Raw genomic sequence first — 20,067 nt, 5'->3', positions numbered from 1 at the left:
GTCGCTATTCTCCCAGGAAAAGGCTACAAACCAACAAGAAGGGAAGCTCTCCCAGCTGTCACTTGTACCAGCTCTGCAAACTATCTCTATCACCATGAAAAGGCAAAACTACAGGCAGACAAAGATCACAGAGACAACACCTGAGAAGGAGACAGACCTAACTAGTCCTCCTGAAAAAGAATTCAAAATAAAAATCATGAACATGCTGACAGAGATGCAGAGAAAAATGCAAGAGCAATGGGATGAGATGCAGAGAAAAATGCAAGAGCAGTGGGATGAGATGCAGAGAAAAATGCAAGAGCAGTGGGATGAAGTCCGGAAGGAGATCACAGATGTCAGGAAAGAGATCACAGAAGTGAAACAATCCCTGGAAGGATTTATAAGCAGAATGGATAAGATGCAAGAGGCCATTGAAGGAATAGAAGCCAGAGAACAGGAACGTATAGAAGCTGACATAGAGAGAGATAAAAGGATCTCCAGGAATGAAACAACACTAAGAGAAATATGTGACCAATACAAAAGGAATAACATTCGTATTATAGGGATACCAGAAGAGGAAGAAAGAGAAAAAGGGATAGAAAGTGTCTTTGAAGAAATAATTGCTGAAAACTTCCCCAAACTGGGGGAGGAAATAATTGAACAGACCATGGAAGTACACAGAACCCCCAACAGAAAGGATCCAAGGAGGACAACACCAAGACACATAGTAATTAAAATGGCAAGGATCAAGGACAAGGAAAGAGTTTTAAAGGCAGCTAGAGACAAAAAGGTCACCTATAAAGGAAAACCAATCAGGCTAACATCAGACTTCTCAACAGAAACCCTACAGGCCAGAAGAGAATGGCATGATATACTTAATGCAATGAAACAGAAGGACCTTGAACCAAGGATACTGTATCCAGCACGATTACCATTTAAATATGATGGTGGGATTAAACAATTCCCAGACATGCAAAAGCTGAGGGAATTTGCTTCCCACAAACCACCTCTACAGGGCATCCTACAGGGACTGCTCTAGATGGGAGCACCCCTAAAAAGAGCACAGAACAAAACACACAACATATGAAGAATGGAGGAGGAGGAATAAGAAGGGAGAGAAGAAAAGAATCTCCAGACAGTGTATATAACAGCTCAATAAGCGAGCTAAGTTAGGCAGTAAGATACTAAACAAGCTAACCTTGAACCTTTGGTAACCACGAATCTAAAGCCTGCAATGGCAATAAGTGCATATCTCTCAATAGTCACCCTAAATGTAAATGGACTTAATGCACCAATTAAAAGACATAGAGTAATAGAATGGATAAAAAAGCAAGACCCATCTATATGCTGATTACAAGAAACTCACCTTAAACCCAAAGATAAGCATAGACTAAAAGTCAAGGGATGGAAAAACATATTTCAGGCAAACAACAGTGAGAAGAAAGCAGGGGTTGCAGTACTAACATCAGACAAAATAGACTTCAAAACAAAGAAAGTAACAAGAGATAAAGAAGGCCACTACATAATGATAAAGGGCTTAGTCCAACAAGAGGATATAACCATTCTAAATATATATGCACCCAATACAGGGGCACCAGCATATGTGAAGCAAATACTAACAGAACTAAAGAGGGAAATAGACTGCAATGCATTCATTGTAGGAGACTTCAACACACCACTCACCCCAAAGGATAGATCCACCGGGCAGAAAATAAGTAAAGACACACAGGCACTGAACAACACACTAGAACAGATGGACCTAATAGACATCTATAGAACTCTACATCCAAAAGCAACAGGATATACATTCTTCTCAAGTGCACATGGAACATTCTCCAGAATAGACCACATACTAGCTCACAAAAAGAGCCTCAGTAAATTCCAAAATATTGAAATTCTACCAACCAATTTTTCAGACCACAAAGGTATGAAAGTAGAAATAAATTCTACAAAGAAAACAAAAAGGCTCACAAACACATGGAGGCTTAACAACATGCTACTACATAATCAATGGATCAATGAACAAATCAAAATAGAGATCAAGGAATATATAGAAACAAATGACAACAACAACACTAAGCCCCAACTTCTGTGGGATGCAGCGAAAGCAGTCTTAAGAGGAAAGTATATAGCCATCCAGGCACACTTGAAGAAGGAAAAACAATCCCAAATGAATAGTCTAACATCACAATTATTAAAACTGGAAAAAGAAGAACAAATGAGGCCTAAAGTCAGCAGAAGGAGGGACATAATAAAGATCAGAGAAGAAATAAACAAAATTGAGAAGAATAAAACAATAGCAAAAATCAACGAAACCAAGAGCTGGTTCTTTGAGAAAATAAACAAAATAGATAAGCCTCTAGCCCAACTTATTAAGAGAAAAAGAGAGTCAACACAAATCAACATAATCAGAAATGAGAATGGAAAAATCACGACAGACTCCACAGAAATACAAAGAATTATTAAAGACTACTATGAAAACCTATATGCCAACAAGCTGGAAAACCTAGAAGAAATGGACAACTTCCTAGAAAAATACAACCTCCCAAGACTGACCAAGGAAGAAACACAAAAGTTAAACAAACCAATTACAAGCAAAGAAATTGAAACAGTAATCAAAAAACTACCCAAGAACAAAACCCCGGGGCCGGACGGATTTACCTTGGAATTTTATCAGACACACAGAGAAGACATAATACCCATTCTCCTTAAAGTGTTCCACAAAATAGAAGAAGAGGGAATACTCCCAAACTCATTCTATGAGGCCAACATCACCCTAATACCAAAACCAGGCAAAGACCCCACCAAAAAAGAAAATTACAGACCAATATCCCTGATGAATGTAGATGCAAAAATACTCAATAAAATATTAGCAAACAGAATTCAACAGTATATCAAAAGGATCATACACCATGACCAAGTGGGGTTCATCCCAGGGATGCAAGGATGGTACAACATTCGAAAATCCATCAACATCATCCACCACATCAACAAAAAGAAAGACAAAAACCACATGATCATCTCCATAGATGCTGAAAAAGCATTTGACAAAATTCAACATCCATTCATGATAAAAACTCTCAGCAAAATGGGTATAGAGGGCAAGTACCTCAACATAATAAAGGCCATATATGATAAACCCACAGCCAGCATTATACTGAACAGCGAGAAGCTGAAAGCATTTCCACTGAGATCGGGAACCAGACAGGGATGCCCACTCTCCCCACTGTTATTTAACATAGTACTGGAGGTCCTAGCCACTGCAATCAGACAAAACAAAGAAATACAAGGAATCCAGATTGGTAAAGAAGAAGTTAAACTGTCACTATTTGCAGATGATATGATACTGTACATAAAAAACCCTAAAGACCACTCCAAAACTACTAGAACTGATGTCAGAATACAGCAAAGTTGCAGGATACAAAATTAACACACAGAAATCTGTAGCTTTCCTATACACTAACAACGAATCAATAGAAAGAGAAATCAGGAAAACAATTCCATTCACCATTGCATCAAAAAGAATAAAATACCTAGGAATAAACCTAACCAAAGAAGTGAAAGACTTATACTCTGAAAACTACAAGTCACTCTTAAGAGAAATTAAAGGGGACACTAATAAATGGAAACTCATCCCATGCTCATGGCTAGGAAGAATTAATATCGTCAAAATGGCCATCCTGCCCAAAGCAATATACAGATTTGATGCAATCCCTCTCAAATTACCAGCAACATTCTTCAATGAATTGGAACAAATAATTCAAAAATTCATATGGAAACACCAAAGACCCCGAATAGCCAAAGCAATCCTGAAAAAGAAGAATAAAGTAGGGGGGATCTCACTCCCCAACTTCAAGCTCTACTACAAAGCCATAGTAATCAAGACAATTTGGTACTGGCACAAGAACAGAGCCACAGACCAGTGGAACCGATTAGAGACCCCAGAAATTAACCCAAACATATATGGTCAATTAATATTTGATAAAGGAGCCATGGACATACAATGGCAAAATGACAGTCTCTTCAACAGATGGTGCTGGCAAAACTGGACAGCTACATGTAGGAGAATGAAACTGGACCATTGTCTAACCCCATATACAAAGGTAAACTCAAAATGGATCAAAGACCTGAATGTAAGTCATGAAACCATTAAACTCTTGGAAAAAAACATAGGCAAAAACCTCTTAGACATAAACATGAGTGATCTCTTCTTGAACATATCTCCCCGGGCAAGGAAAACAACAGCAAAAATGAGCAAGTGGGACTACATTAAGCTGAAAAGCTTCTGTACAGCGAAAGACACCATCAATAGAACAAAAAGGAACCCTACAGTATGGGAGAATATACTTGTAAGTGACAGATCCGATAAAGGCTTGACGTCCAGAATATATAAAAAGCTCACACGCCTCAACAAACAAAAAACAAATAACCCAATTAAAAAATGGGCAGAGGAACTGAACAGACAGTTCTCCAAAAAAGAAATACAGATGGCCAAGAGACACATGAAAAGATGCTCCACATCACTAATTATCAGAGAAATGCAAATTAAAACTACAATGAGGTATCACCTCACACCAGTAAGGATAGCTGCCATCCAAAAGACAAACAACAACAAATGTTGGCGAGGCTGTGGAGAAAGGGGAACCCTCCTACACTGCTGGTGGGAATGTAAATTAGTTCAACCATTGTGGAAAGCAGTATGGAGGTGCATCAAAATGCTCAAAACAGACCTACCATTTGACCCAGGAATTCCACTCCTAGGAATTTACCCTAAGAACGCAGCAATCAAGTTTGAGAAAGACAGATGCACTCCTATGTTTATCGCAGCACTATTTACAATAGCCAAGAATTGGAAGCAACCTAAATGTCCATCGGTAGATGAATGGATAAAGAAGATGTGGTACATATACACAATGGAATACTACTCAGCCATAAGAAGTGGAAAAATCCAACCATTTGCAGCAACATGGATGGAGCTGGAGAGTATTATGCTCAGTGAAATAAGCCAAGCGGAGAAAGAGAAATACCAAATGATTTCACTCATCTGAGGAGTATAGGAACAAAGGAAAAACTGAAGGAACAAAACAGCAGCAGAATTACAGAACCCAAAAATGGACTAACAGGTACCGAAGGGAAAGGAACTGGGGAGGATGGGTGGGCAGGGAGGGATGGGGGGGGGAAGAAGAAGGGAGGTATTAAGATTAGCATGCATGGGGGGAGGGAGAAAGGGGCGGGTGGGCTGCACAACACAGAGAGGACAAGTAGTGACTCTACAACATTTTGCTAAGCTGAGGGACAGTAACCGTAATGTGGTTGTTAGGGGGGACCTGATATAGGGGAGAGCATAGTAAACATAGTATTCTTCATGTAAGTGTAGATTAAAAATTAAAAAAAAAAAAAAAAGAAAGAAAGAAAGAAAAGGGGGATTACTCCTTAACAGGATAAAACTATTGGTTAATCAAAGATCAACGCATGCTTTAAATATCCTTAATGTTGATCACTTAAAGGGTGTCAGATGATCAGCTATGGAGGTACTCCTTTCTGATAATATTCCTTTCTCTTAATTAAAAAAAAAAAAAAAAAAGCAGTTACTGTGTGCTGACCTCCAATGAGTTCTGCACAGTGGTATAGAGGGCATGTCAAAGTGTGGGCAAAGGGTCTATTTGTTTCTACGCAGAAGATCAAGGCCTAGCTTGGATACCCAGAAAATGAACTAAGATACGATATGAGGAGGAGCTTCCGGCATCAGCACTCTCTGGAGGACTTGTGCCGGGGGATGATCATCAAAAAGCCTCCACAGGGATCCGGACGATGCTGCGGTTGTGGCTGCATCCAGCCCACCGTCTCCTGGACTTGCCATTGGAATGAGGAGGGAGATGTCTAGGCTGGCATGTGCATACAGTGAGACAACGAATTTGACCGGATCTGTACTGTTGGAACTCAACCAGGAGTTGGGAGGGGTGCAAGTTGTAGCACTCCAAAATCTCATGACTATAGACTATCTATGGTTAAAAGAACATATGGGATGTGAACAGATCCCAGAAATGGGCTGCTTTAATTTGTCTGATGGTTCAAGTACAGTTGGACAATATCCATCATATCATAGATAAATTTTCACAAATGCCTAGGGTGCCTAAATGGTTTTCTTGGCTTCACTGGAGATGGATGGTAATTATAGATTTGCTTTGTTTATGTCACCGTATTCCTATTACGTTAATATGTGTGTGCAAATTAGTTAGTAGTTTAAAACCTATACATACTTAAGGTACTATACAAGAAGATATGTCAAAGAAATAATCAATCCTCCCATGTTTCCTTCATATGCTACATCTATAGCTTTTCTTCTTCCTTCCTAATTACAACCCTTAAATAGAATTCGTGCCTCATATCGAATTTACCGAGTATCATAATTCCTCCAGGTGGTAAAGATACCTCGAGACAAGTGCTGGGCATAGAAGCCACAAGGCATAAATCTGCAAAGAAGTAAAAAGCTAACCTTTGCAAACAATATGGCTTCTCTCTCACTTACCAACTTTACATTTCCCTGTATGGCCCCGGAAGATGACTGGTTAGCCAGAGACGGGTAAGATTCCTCAAGGGAGGAACAACCTAAGACAGGCACAGTCGCAGGGGGGCCATCAGGTGAGAATTTGGGGATCAACAGAGGTGAGGCTCAGAACCTCACCCCCCCTGCTTTGAGAGAAATCTTCTGCATCCGTGGATGTCTTGCTGCCCTTGTCTAGCCTGGATTAATACTTAGTCCATAGGCACACACCTGATCATCTGATCATCTACATTTGCCTTCTTACAGCACTAAACTATGTTTTCTACCTTTATCTTGCATCTACCTACCACTTCAGCATTTTATTAAAAATAATAATAATAATAATAATAATAGGAGAAATGTGGGATCAACATATAAATCAAGTACAAAAATCAAACGAATATTCATATTTGACCTGATTGTTTATAGGTCATATTGCATGATCAAAACCGAAAGTTTCTGTGATGAATGCCCTTGTACTGTTCACCATGTAAGAATTTATTCACTATGTAAGAATTCATTCACCATGTAAGAACTTGTTCGTTATGCTTCAGAAGATTGGAGACTGACGAGAATTAGGCTTGAGATGGATTAATGATTGTACATTGAGCGTTGACCCCCCTATACTGAAATTTATTGTTGTTAACAACCATTTGATCAATAAATATGAGAGATGCCCTCTCAAAAAAAATATATATATATATATATAACGATTTCTTCTTTTTCTTCACCCTCCTTATTATTTGTTACCAAGTCATTTTTATTCTAATCCTTTATAGCCCTCAACTTAATTCTTCTCTTTTCACCTACACTATTGCTAGTGTTGTCAGGCCCTAATCATTTCTTACTTGGACCAAAGCATTAGTCTCCTGACTCTAACCCTGTATACTTCCAATCCAGTTGTTACACTGGCACTAGATCAATTCTATCTAAACCAGAATTCTCATCCCAACCCTCCCTTACTCCAGGGGCCCCCCAGGGGCAAAAGATGAAGGTTCAAACTCTGGCATGGCCAACAGGGCCCTCTGTGACCTTACACAGCCTCAGCCTCACACTCTGAAGCAGCTCCACTAGGAGCTCCTTTGAGCTTCCCAAAAGGAACAGAGCTCACTCTCATACTGCTCCTTTGGGGCATTTGCTCCTTCTGCCTGGAAGGCTTTTCCCCATTTTTTTCAATAGTCCTTCAGTACTCTGCTGCAGCCAGCTCTTGCAGGAAGCCTTCTCTGAACTTCCCATTTTGAGATAAGTGACTAATATTCTCCTAGAACACCCTCTATCAAACCACACTGCAACCATCTGTTTGTCCACTGCTACAGACTGTAGGGTCCCCAAGGTCAGAAACAGTGTGTTCTTCATCTCCCTACCTCCAGTATATCTAGAACCCTATCCCATGCCTAAGTTGTTGATAAGAAATAGCAGTAAACAGATACAGCACTCACTGTGTGGCAACTACTGTTTTAAGCATTTTAAAAAGACAAATCTTCACAAAAACATTATGAAGTTATGACCCCTATTTCACAGTTGAGGAATCTGAGCCACAGTGAAGTTGAGTAACTACTAGGGCCCAAAGGCACTGAGCTAGTAAATACTAAGGCCAGAAATACACTCATGTAGGCTGCGTGGCTCCAGAATACACTCTTAGCTACTCCACTGTACTGTTTATGTTTGTTGAAAGGCTCAAGAAAAATTAAACCAAGCCCAGCCCATCAAGAAACCAGGTGTTATTATTGTAGCATGTGATACAAAGATTTTCTAATTTCTGTTCCCATGATGAACAGATAACTTTCAAAAGAGAATCAAGAAAGGAACTTCCAGATATACATAGAAAATATGATCTAACTTGGAAATTTGCCACAATAGCTGAGCCTAAGATTTTCCTGTTTTCTATGCCTCCTCAAACTGATTTCTCACATTACAATTTTCTCTTACTCCATGATGGCTAAACAACTATTCAGAAATAAAGTAGACCAGAGAGTCATTACTAAAAATTTACTGAAATCCCATAATTCCCTAGTGCTAAGGTTTTAAAACCCAAAGCACAGTCTTTTTCTTCTAAGTTGACATAATTCTTCTCCTTATTAAAGTCAGAAACAGAGAGAGACCTACAATGAAGAAATGACTTTGGAAAAACAATTTTAGCATGTTTCTAAGAAAGCAGTGCTATTCTGTTCTGAACTTATCTGGCTCCACAATTAGAGAAAGATATATTTTAAATATCAACTAATGAAATACTTCTACAGTGCCTCATAATATGAAATACTCTCTCATGCAGTTATATATATGTAGGAAAATGAAAAGCACCAGTGAGAATAACTAAGATTATAAAGTAAACACAAAATAATTGCCAAAAGAATCAGACAATACCTGGCATGCAACTGACTCATCTTCCCACCGCTTTCCACCTTCAAACCAATGGTTTATTTTTTTGTTAAAAAAAGAACAACTCTGTTTTTTTTATGAGCAGGCCATGGGCCACACAGGGTTCTACAACTCTCGAACCATACCCAGTCTTTTATTCCCAAAAATAGACAATAACACAATTCAAAAGCAAATCCTCAATCAGATATTTAATCCCAGTGCTGCTGCTTTATTGGTAAAAATCACAAACTTCTACCATTTTTCATCTGTGGAAGAAATCAAGTCTGACTAACTCATCTAGTTCACACTTCACTGAACGGGGCGCTACTCCTCTGTTTCAGAGACACGCCCCCACCTCCCCAAAAAAACAAAACACCAATTAAAAGGATGGAAAAAGGTGCCAAGAACCTTGGCTTGTGACTTTCCGACATCTCTTCTTTAAAACTCCAAAGTGCTGAATGAGCACAGACAACTCTGTTTTAAAGTATATGTTCAAGTCTAATGCATAATTTTTGCCCTTCTGAACTCTCAGGACAAAGGTTTATGCTCAGTAATATTTAACCTTATTGGAATGTAGAAGGAGAAAAGGCTGAAAATGATCTATCACAGCTGATTATAATCACAGTTCAAGGGAAAAGGTTACTCTGAAAACTAAGAAAAAGGGGCTCACTTTCAACACTTATGCTATTTAAGAATAACTTTCTGCAGCTGCAAGTTATGAAAATTAATAGCATGGAAGCACAGGTACAAGGACCCCCGTGCCAAAGATCCACGCCAGCTATCCACGTCCAGCAAAGGTAAACAACAGTATTTTTTGTTTGCCTTTGGCAAAGCACCTAAAAATTATAATCCATTCCCAATTATCCATGTCCATTTCTAACAGGGCTAATCTATAAATAAAATTCACAAATAATTCTAAAACACCCAAACTCATGATACTTCAAGCTTTCTTAAGTAAGCTTTAAACAGAGGTAGAAATGTGAAAGTCATCAGCTCACCTCCCTATTTAGCAACGGAAAAGTAGAAATATGAGCCGCAAAATGGAAGCAAGTACTCTGCCTCTGGAAACCTGTCTCCTGAACAGAGTCACCTAATAGAACGGGATGTCGATATGAAAGATTGACATCGATTAGGCAACTCAACAGCTTGCATTTCAGCCATCATCAAAATTTCATGAGCTCTGTGAGAAGATACAAGCGTAATTTGCTGGAATAAAGTAACGCTGGGATGGAAGAATTCTTAACCATGAAAAATCCTGTAACAGTAGACTTGACTTGAGCAAGACCAAGTCAAGCAATGCGATGGCACATTGCCTTTGGGTCAGTTTTGTTTCTGTAATGATTCTGTTTCCATATTAACAAAGCTCCAGAGAACAAAAACAGCCATCTCAGGGAAAAGCAGCTTTTACATATTAAAATGGAAGAATATGCCTGTATAATTTCCTGTTTTACATTATTTGTTTACATTGTGAATAATAAGTATATTTTTATGCCACTCACCAACAGGGTATCATCAAATGTCCTGAATAAAAAGCTAACAACTAAGCAAATAGTCCTTTGGTAAAGAAAAAAAAAATTAAAACACATCAAAATATTGCCCCCTTCTGCCTTTCTAAACCTCCCAATAGTGACCATCTGAAGTCTTGAAATGTTATTCACAAAAATGCAGGCTCACTCTAAGGAAAACAAAAGCCAGAGGAGGGACTTGATGAAGCCAAGTGTTCATGATATAAATTTCAAATAAAGATGTGTTGATTGTTGTTGTTTTTTTAATGTCTTAAACTTTTTATTAGGGAAAATTTCAGGCTTGTACAAAAATAGAAAAATGTGAAGAACTACCATGTACACCAGAGCCACGTCCAACAGTCACCAACCCCTGGCCAGTGTTGCTTGGGCTATATTCCTGCCCACATTTGTCCCTCTGCCCCACTGGATTGTTTTGAAGCAAATCCCATGGATCTTATTATTTCACTACTAAATATTTGAGTATGTATTTCTAAAAGATAAGGGCTATTTTTAAGAAAATCACAACACTATTACGAATTTAAAACAATCATATAAATTTCTTAATCATCAAATATCTGTTCAGTCCCCAGTTATCTTAAGAACTCTTAATTTTACATGCAGTTTGTTCACCCAAACAAAGCCTACACATTACATTTGGTTGTTAGGTCTCTTAAATCTCTTTTCATCTATAGGTTACGCCTGGTTTTTTTTTCTTTTCTTTTCAATTTATTTATTCAGAAATTGGAGTGTTTCTCCTGAAGTTTCCCACAGTCTGACTTTGCTAACTGTATCCTCAGCAGATCATTTCCCTTCTTCCTCCGTCTTCTGTCTTTTTCTCTGTCCTCTGTGTTTTGTGTAAAGCTGTCAGAAGAAGCAGCGGTTTGCTTTGGGCAAGAACACATCGTGTGTTACGCACTTTCATCAGGAGGCACGTAATGTGTAGTTGTCTCTCTTGTGGGTGTTAGTGGTCATTGGTGATCACTGTTCAGGTGCATTATTTGATTAGGGTTTGCAAAATGATGACATCTGACTGTCATCATTCCTTCTTTCCTCAACAATTATTTGATTACCATGTAAAATAATTCTTACAGCAAAGACAGGATGATGCTTGATTCTTTCTCTTTGCCATTTTTGGGGAAAGTGAGTTGGTTCATTCAGTGTTCTCCAAAGGTCACCAATGAGGTGGGGATTTTTAAATCCCGCAAATGCATGTATTTTAAATATACTAATGTGATTCAGCCCACTGCAGTCATTACGCTTATTGATCAGCAGTAGGAGCCTCTCCAGGGGCACTGCTGATCCTTCCAACAGGAAGTAATGCCTCCTGCTTCCTGGTTTGACAAGCCAGGCTCCTTGTACATTTCTCATTCCAGATCTGGGATCAAGAAATGACATCAGAATACCATAATATGGGCAGACTAGTGGACTGGTCACTGTTTCCAGACCTGTTCAGTGGACAGAGCCAGGAACTATTCTTTTTCTAAAAAAGTCATAGTGAGTTCAAACTGATATTTCCAATTGAATTTTAGGATTATAGGGATTTACCTAATTTCCCTGATTTTATACCTGCCTCTCTTCTCTCTCCCACTGATAACCCTGGCTCCTAACAAGATCAATGTATTTATTTGCTAAATAAAGTTTCTCAAGTTTTTGACACAGAACACAAACTTGAAATTATATATTTTTTGAATCAATATCACTTACATTGTTTTAGATCAATATTGTTTATTCCAGATATGTTTAAACTAATGTGCAAATGAATCATACAATAGCCTTTAGACTAAGTTACATTTTGTAGTTTCTCTTTTTTAAGAATGATGATACTAATTGTCCTTTCATGCATACGAAGCAACGTCATGCCATGTAATTCAGTCATGCCCACCCTGGGTGTACAAGGACATGCCCTCCAAATTATAGTTAAGTCCTTTCCTTAGCATTTGCTGATTGTAATTACCTTTTGTTTACCTTGTAGCACTCTTACTTTGTGCTAGTTTTATTTTAAATAAGCTAAATGTGTATATTCACTGATGTCTTTATCATTTGGGCCCTTATTGTATGAACCTTTATTAATATTCTGCCTCCTTGCCTGCAGTTATTGTTTAAACTCAATTTGTTTTTAATGTGGTAAAATACATAAAACAAAAATTTACCATCTTCACCTTTTTTAAGTGTACAGATCAGTAGTATTAAGTAATTCACACTGTTGTGCATCCCATCTCCAGGACTGTTTTCACCTTGCAAAACTAAAACTCTACACTCATTAACAACTCCTCATTCTCTCCTCCCATCAGCCACTGGCAACCATTATTCTATTTTCTGTCGCTATGATTTTGCTATTCTAGGTACCTCATAGAAGGAGAAGCATATAGTATTCCTTTATTTGTGACTGGCTTATTTCACTCAGCATAACGTCCTCAAGTTTCATCCATGTTGTAGCATATGTTAGAATTCCCTTCTTTTTTAGGGCTGAATAATATTCCATTGTGTGTATATATCACATTTTGTTTATTCAATAATCTATCAATGGACACTTGGGTTGCTTCTACCTTTTGGCTAGTGTGAATAATGCTACAATAAACATGGGTGTACAAATATCTCTTCAAGGCCCAGCTTTCAATTCTTATGGGTATATATCCAGAAATGAGATTACCAGATCTTACAGTAATTCTATTTTTAACTTTTTGAGCAACTTCCATATTGTTTTCCATAGCAACTGCACCATTTTACAAAAGAAGTAACAGTAATTTTAAACTTAATTTTAGCACCAGATAAAATTAGGTGTCTGATTTTCATCTATCTTAGTGATACTAAGCTACAGGTCATTAGCAGTGGGGGATCAATGCTGATAAGTCAGTGATATTCCCAAGCATCAGAGTCAATTGCCTACTTTACCGCTTGATAATTGAGCAGGGTGTGGAGGCTGCAGCATGGACTTGGTAGCATTGGACCAAAGTCGACCTAACAATACATTGGTACTCTAGGGTGGCCAGTACAGATACTGCAGGCTGTGAGCAGACTTACAAAGATACATAGCTAATACTCCCTTAGTAATGAGTCAGGTTGAGTAAATGAATAATTCCTCCAGTCTACTGGAATCTATAATCTTGTCCTAGAAATTTCTTACCCAATTCCCCAAGTGTTATCTGAGTTACTGCTCTCTCAAACAGCTTGCAAGGACGAAGGATGTCTGCCTCTATCTAGACTTATAACCTTGGGTTATAATTTATTTTAATTATTGACTAGATAATTATTGAGTCCCAGTCTCTGAGACTCACTTCTGTCAAATTGGGTTAATAATATATACCCTACCCAATGCACAAGTTGATTGTGCACATTAAATGAGATAATGAATACAAACACACTTAAAAATATATAATATACTAACTTAACTACAAAGTGTTAGTGCAAAGCAGTAATTTTCCTGGCACGTTACTGTCATCTCCAGAATTGACCTCTCCTCTCCCAAGGCACAAACTAAATTCTGTATGGATAGGTTCAATTCCCATAGTTTTATTTTCTTGCACCACAATCATCACCTGATTAAAGAGAGAGAGAGAAAGAAATCAGGCAGATCCTTGCCACTCAGTAGGAAGGGATTTAGAGGAGTAGCAACAAAGGTGATGGTCAGAAAAACTGAGAATCAGATCTAGGAGAAAAGGTCCAGAGAGATGAGACCATGCATGAGCCCAGAAAAGAAAAAGCTTTTTGATTCTCAAGTACAATTAACTTGCTGCAAATTAGAACCATCTAACAATGGAAGATCTTACTACTAAAAGTCCTGGGACAAAGGAGAATCAGCATTAGGAGAGCCTTTGAATCAGATAAGCTCTGAGATCCTTTTAAACTTGAACATTTTGATTTCACAAAGACCGACAGCAACACAGCTGTAGTGGGCTATGCTGCACATTCCTCGCAAATGATGCAGCGGGAAATGGCTTTCTTTTGTAATCCATGGGATTTAGGGCAAAGATCAGTCAGGGAATCATCCTGGGCAAAGAGGATGTTAAATGCCAAACAGAACTCTAAAGAAAGCTATGAGTGTGCCCTTTATAATAAAGGAATTAATACCCACCTTGCTTCCCCAAACAATTTAAAGACTGTTCTTGTTAGAAGTAAAGTAATGAATTAAACCATCTTTGAAGGGACTTCTTTTCAGTCCTTTGATCCACAATTGTATATGAAAACTTGGAAAGTATTTACACATCTATCTAAATGTTTTCTTTAAGTTTGTTTGCTTAGAGCTCAAAGAATTTCAGGTTTTTAAGACAACAGGGGACCCAGAATACAAGACTTAAAAAGAGGGGCAACAAGCCTTGATGCAGTCAAAATGCTGACCTGGAGAAGAATCTTGAGCTAGAAAGATGTGCCTATTCTTCTCCAAGCAGAACACATGAATCCCTTAACCAAGGTCACCTTGGTTTCATGAATTGTTTGAGAAACTAAACACTACCTATAGTAACACTTTATTTAATATATTCCTTCTACCTTGAATGTTTCTGTGCTCCAATTATTCTTAAACCAATCGATAGCAAATTTATAACAAATGAAATCTTTTGTAAGATTCCGTAAGGAAGGCATATATAGCAATGTGTAGCAAAATACTCATTAAGTTGAATGGGCATAATTCAATAAAATCCTTTTTAAGCAGTTAGTTAGCAAAAGAAATTTGACTTTATTCATTCAATTCATTCTCTAGAATTCCAAAGAGGCAAAGAAAACAAACATTTCCTTTAGAAGCTTTGTATTTGCCAATTAATTAAGCCAAAGTAAGGTAGGAGCTGTGTAGTCAAGCCTGCCACAGAAAGGGAAGTGTCCTGAGGTTATGCAAATAAAGCTGTCTGGTCCTACTTATTTGAAAAGGAAAGGGAAAGGGAAGGTCATTTAATAATCTAAGCAGGAAAGGAGCAGAGAAACATCCTACTATATTTTCAATGAGATGAGGGATGTGTGGTTAGTCTTTTCTACACTGCAGCAAGCTTCCAACTACAAAAATGACCTGAACTGCTATTAATACTAATTTAAAAATGTAAAAACTCTGCAATGTTCCAAAATAGCTTGCAGTCTTCCAATGATCTAAGCTGTAATTGGAAAATCAGAAATTTCCCCAAGAATCAGTAACAAAATCCAACCAGAGAAGGAAAAGAAGGGTGAGGCCAAGGAAGTGGTTGGAGAAAGAGCTGAGGAGTAATCAGCGTATGTGGGAAATCCTTTACTGCTTCTTTGTCTAGTTTCTACCTGAGTGGCCTTTTAATATCCTTAAATCAAAGTCAAGAGTCCTGTACCCATCTCTGCTTAAGGCAACTGTATTATTATTATCTTTTTTTGGGGGGGGTGTATTCAAAGAGTTTATTTTTCTGTATCACTGAAGAGAACAAATGTAGTCGGATGTGTGTACTTATTTTTTCTCTCAGCCCCCCACCCCACCCCCCAACCTCTGACAAACAATAATGTGTTCCCTGAATCTGTATTCCTGAGGGAGGAATTGGAAGGCGTAAAGGAACCTCACCCTTCTTCCCAGTCACTCAACGCCAGAGGATCCAAGGCTCAGCCCTCAACTCGCTTCTCTGCCAATATTCACTTCCTGGGGCATGTTATCCAGTGTCCTGTATCTGATACCATCTTGCGCTAGTGACTCCAATCCACACACGTTTCCATGAAATGCAGACACTAGGGTATCTAATAGATATTTCAAACTTAACATTTGAAAATTGAACAAACTGAAAATGTAATTTCCACTCAGGCTCAACCTGCTTCTTCCTCAGTGTTCACCATTTCAGAAGGAACACCACAAATAGTCTGTGCTAAACTCATCTGTCCTCCATCTCCTGAGCCACGATTATTAGGTGCAACAATCCAGTTACTTGTGGTGGAGAAGACAGAAGCTCAAGGGCCTAGGTTTTGCTGGCAGGGGGAGTAAGCTAGAGCTTGGGCAAGGACCTGGGAGCCTACCAATTTTTAACCGGATATTCTTTCACTCCAGTGAGAAAGACTCAGAGATTCTAAATCACGAGGAAACACGGGCGATGAAGTTGTGTGCAAAAACTGGAATCAGTGAAATGTAACAAGAATAAAATCAGTGTGCCTGATTATTTGCAAGTGCTCTGAAATTTTTATTTCCCCTTTTCTCACCCCAACACCAAACATATAAATACTTCTTGGGCCTGAGAGTTGTTACACATTAACAGGTTCATGCAAGAGGGCAATAGGATAGCGAGATTCTTGCTACTTTCCTAGGTGCTCTGCCACAGAAAGAGAGGATTAATGAAATGCATGGCGAAAGTGAGGTTTGGGGTTTATCTAGTCAATATCATTTAAAAAGAGATTTTGATTGATGTAATAATTAAAAACCACCATCTATGTACACCATCTATGCAGGTAGGAAACTGAGACTCAAAGTGATTAAAATATTTTAGGAGGGTTCATTAGGATAAACCCCTAGCACTAGAATGTGATTGCTTGAATTTCCCCATTCTCAAGTGACTCTAGTCAAGAACTCTTAGGTTTAAATCTCAGTTCTGTCATCTATCCGCTGTGTGACCTTGATAAGGGTTCTCCTCTAGAAAAATGAACATCTACCCCAGAGAATAGCTGGGAAGATTGAAAGAGAAATAACAGGGAAGCACAATTTGGGGGAAGGTCCAGTACAGTCTACGTGCAGCAAATGGGAGGGCTCTTGTTATGGCAATGATGGTCATGTTTAAAAACTCCAGGGTTCAGACACACACAAAAACAGCTTTGTAATGTTAAAACACTAAAGAACAAATGCAGATCTCGATATAATTATCTTTTCTGTTCCAAGGTGTAGAAAATTTCTAGGTGTTCTAGTGACGTGTCATAATATATAGTATAAGTCTCAAGACATGTTTACTAAGAAGGAAGCAGGAAATATTTTTAGCTTACTCATCCTTAGAAACATTCCAAAGGAATGAAAGAGAAAACACATATATTATTAATTAAGTTCGTGTTGGTGATCTCCATTACAAATTCATATAAGCATATTTGTCTATATGAGGGATCTCCATTATAAATTCATATAGGCACATTTGAGTATAAATTATACACTGAGGATAAGTATATAGGTTAGAGCAGCCAAAGGTGCCAAAGTATAATGAATTCCCCATGGCATGTGGCTCAAGTCCCCAAGAGAACAGTCCTACTGAAAGCCTGCTGATCCCCTTACCAAATCCACCTCTTTGGCAGCTACACCCTGTTTCAGTCTTTCTCACTCATGGGCCTGTTTCTTATTCAGATTGCCACCAGAAATGCCTGGAGTACTTTATATACACTCATTCAAATAACCCTGAATCACCATGGCTGATTTATTTTTATTCCATCTCCAAGTCATAATCAGAGCTGCCTCTACGGCAACTCCTAGTAATACTGATTGTCTCCAAACATGAAAGTTAGAAAAGGCACATGTTTGGGGCAAGCGTTGACTAGGGAGGCTCCGGCAAGCACTACTGACTGCACCTGACGAAATCCGGCGCAGGACACGAGCCCTAGGCTAAAGCCCACATAAGGCATAAAAACAGGGAAATGTCAGCAGAGGCCAGAAGGTTCCAGAAGGCTGAAGGAGCCAACAGCCTCCTCACTACAGTTCACAGTTTCCTATCTCCACAATAACCCCTAGGGGTGCAGATAGACAGAGGAGGTGAGATTCACCTGCCCCAAAGAACATACCCCAGAAAAAAAATTTTCCTTTTTTTTTTTGCCCCAACCAACCGAGTAGCTTCTATGGCTATTTCCTGCCCTCTAATCTCTCCCCCTTCCAAATGAACCTTCTGAATAAGAGAGAGCAAAGGTCATCCTCAGGCCCCCCTCAGCCGTGCGCACCAGATGAGGCAGAGCGCTACAGCGGACAGTCTGCGATGAGGCCCAAGCTCAGGCCCTCACTGCCTCCTACCTACACTGCAGCACAGTTACCTACCCGCCCCTGTCCTGCTCCCCTCTGCCTCACCCTGCTAACGTTTAGTCTTCCTAAAATCGTGCATGGAGCATGCTACCCACCTCTTCCAGTGCCTCCATGAAGCATAGAAACTGAAGTTTAAACACAGTGGTTGAAACATATTCTGGCCCCAGTCTTTCTCCAGATCCCCGTATGAATCCCCACAAGCAGCCAAGCGATTCTCAGCACTTCTGCTTTCTCCATTCCTCAGACCCGACATCTGCTGCCTATCCGACTCCCGCCCATATTTTTTAAAACACAACTCAACCCCGTCTCTTCTATGAAATAGTTATCCTCTGGCTACCCTATTAGAGGGCTAAAATAAATAAATAAATAAATAAGCCCTCTCCATTCTCTGAATGCCTACAGTACATAAGCTATATGTCATGCATAAATATCATTCGTTCATTTATTCAATAAAATGCGCTCAAATGCCCTGTGCCAGGAGACCTTCTAGCCCCCAGCTGCCCCCAAAGAAGCCAAGTTCTAGGAGAGGAAAGGAAAGGAAGGAATCACCATTTGTTGTTAATTCTAAGGAGGCCACTGTGCCATCTATTTCCGTAGGTGAGCTCAGTTCATCCTCACAACTTAATGAAGTAGCCGTTATTGTTATAACTCTACAGTAAGGGTCTCAAAGAGTTGAACGACTTGTCCAAGATTCTCAGGTATGTTCTTTATTCTCATTGCCCCTGACTCCTCTCAGTCTCTGCCCATCTCTGCCCTGCCCCATCCCTGGGCTGCGGATCTCTATGATCCACATCACCCACTCTCCCTTGCCCTCTGGCTTCCGGTGAGGTTGGGCCAACGGAAAGCACCTTCAGGAGCTAAGAGGGCATTTACTCCGCCTGCTCGCTGCCCGACTCACTGGGTTCTGGCCGTGGCTGCCTGCTCAGCCACAGCTCCTGGGGCAGGAGTCTCCCGCGGCTTCAGCTCCCCTTACCCCAGCCAGTAGCATCACTGCCTCCTGCTGCCCTTTCAGGCGAGGAGTGGTAGGTAGGCAGGCTCCACTTGAAGGCTGGTGAAGCTTGGGCTTAGCCCTGCCCACACCTCTGGAAACAGTCCTTTCGTTAAACTCTCTTCAGTTAAACTCTCTTATTATGTCAACTGTTTCCTGCCAAGTACACAGAGCAGGATTTGAACCCATGTCTGTCTTACGACAGAGCCTGCCTTTTTCACTTGGATGGCTGCTATGTTGGAGATCTGCACAAAATGCTGAGGATCAAAACAAAAGGCACCTCACTCACAGGGTCAGAAAAGACTCTGGACAAGTCACTTGATCATGAGTCATTCTTAAGAGGTGAACTGGAATTCACCAGGCAAAGAGGGAGGACAGGAATTCAAGGACAAAGTGAAGAGCCAGCTCAAAGTCACAGGGGCGTGGGGAACACATCTTATTATCCAAGGCAGTTATGACCAGTGCTCAAAGACTACCAAGTCGAAGTTTGATGGTCCCCTAGGCTGGCAGGAGAAATGAGAAAAACAGGCTCCCCCCAGTATAGGAGTAAACCACAGGGGAACTTTTTTTAATGCTGAAGCAATGTAAAATTATCACAGTCATGAAATACTTTTTAAAAACTTTTAAGTGGCACTTTCCTAAGCCCCAAATCCTTAATTGTCACAGCATTGGTAAAAGTCCATGTGAGAATCCCAACCACAAAAAAAACACCAAAGCACAAAAAGCGATGCGTGCAGGAGATGAGCAGGAGGTAGAGGCCGGCTCCCAGCTCCCAGGCGAG

The 20,067-nt window shown here is 39.6% G+C and overlaps 1 protein-coding gene across 17 annotated transcripts in view; it reads right to left on the bottom strand.

Annotated features, from left to right (window-relative positions):
• The window catches only part of DST (dystonin), a 397,695-nt gene that overhangs the window by 334,904 nt on the left and 42,724 nt on the right, over positions 1–20,067 (bottom strand). The gene's annotated exons all lie outside the window — the stretch shown is intronic.

Source organism: Manis javanica, chromosome 16 (assembly GCF_040802235.1).
Source record: "Manis javanica isolate MJ-LG chromosome 16, MJ_LKY, whole genome shotgun sequence".
NCBI lineage: Eukaryota > Metazoa > Chordata > Mammalia > Pholidota > Manidae > Manis > Manis javanica.
Note: the sequence above shows the minus strand (reverse complement) of the source record. Positions and strands in the feature narration are given on the sequence as shown.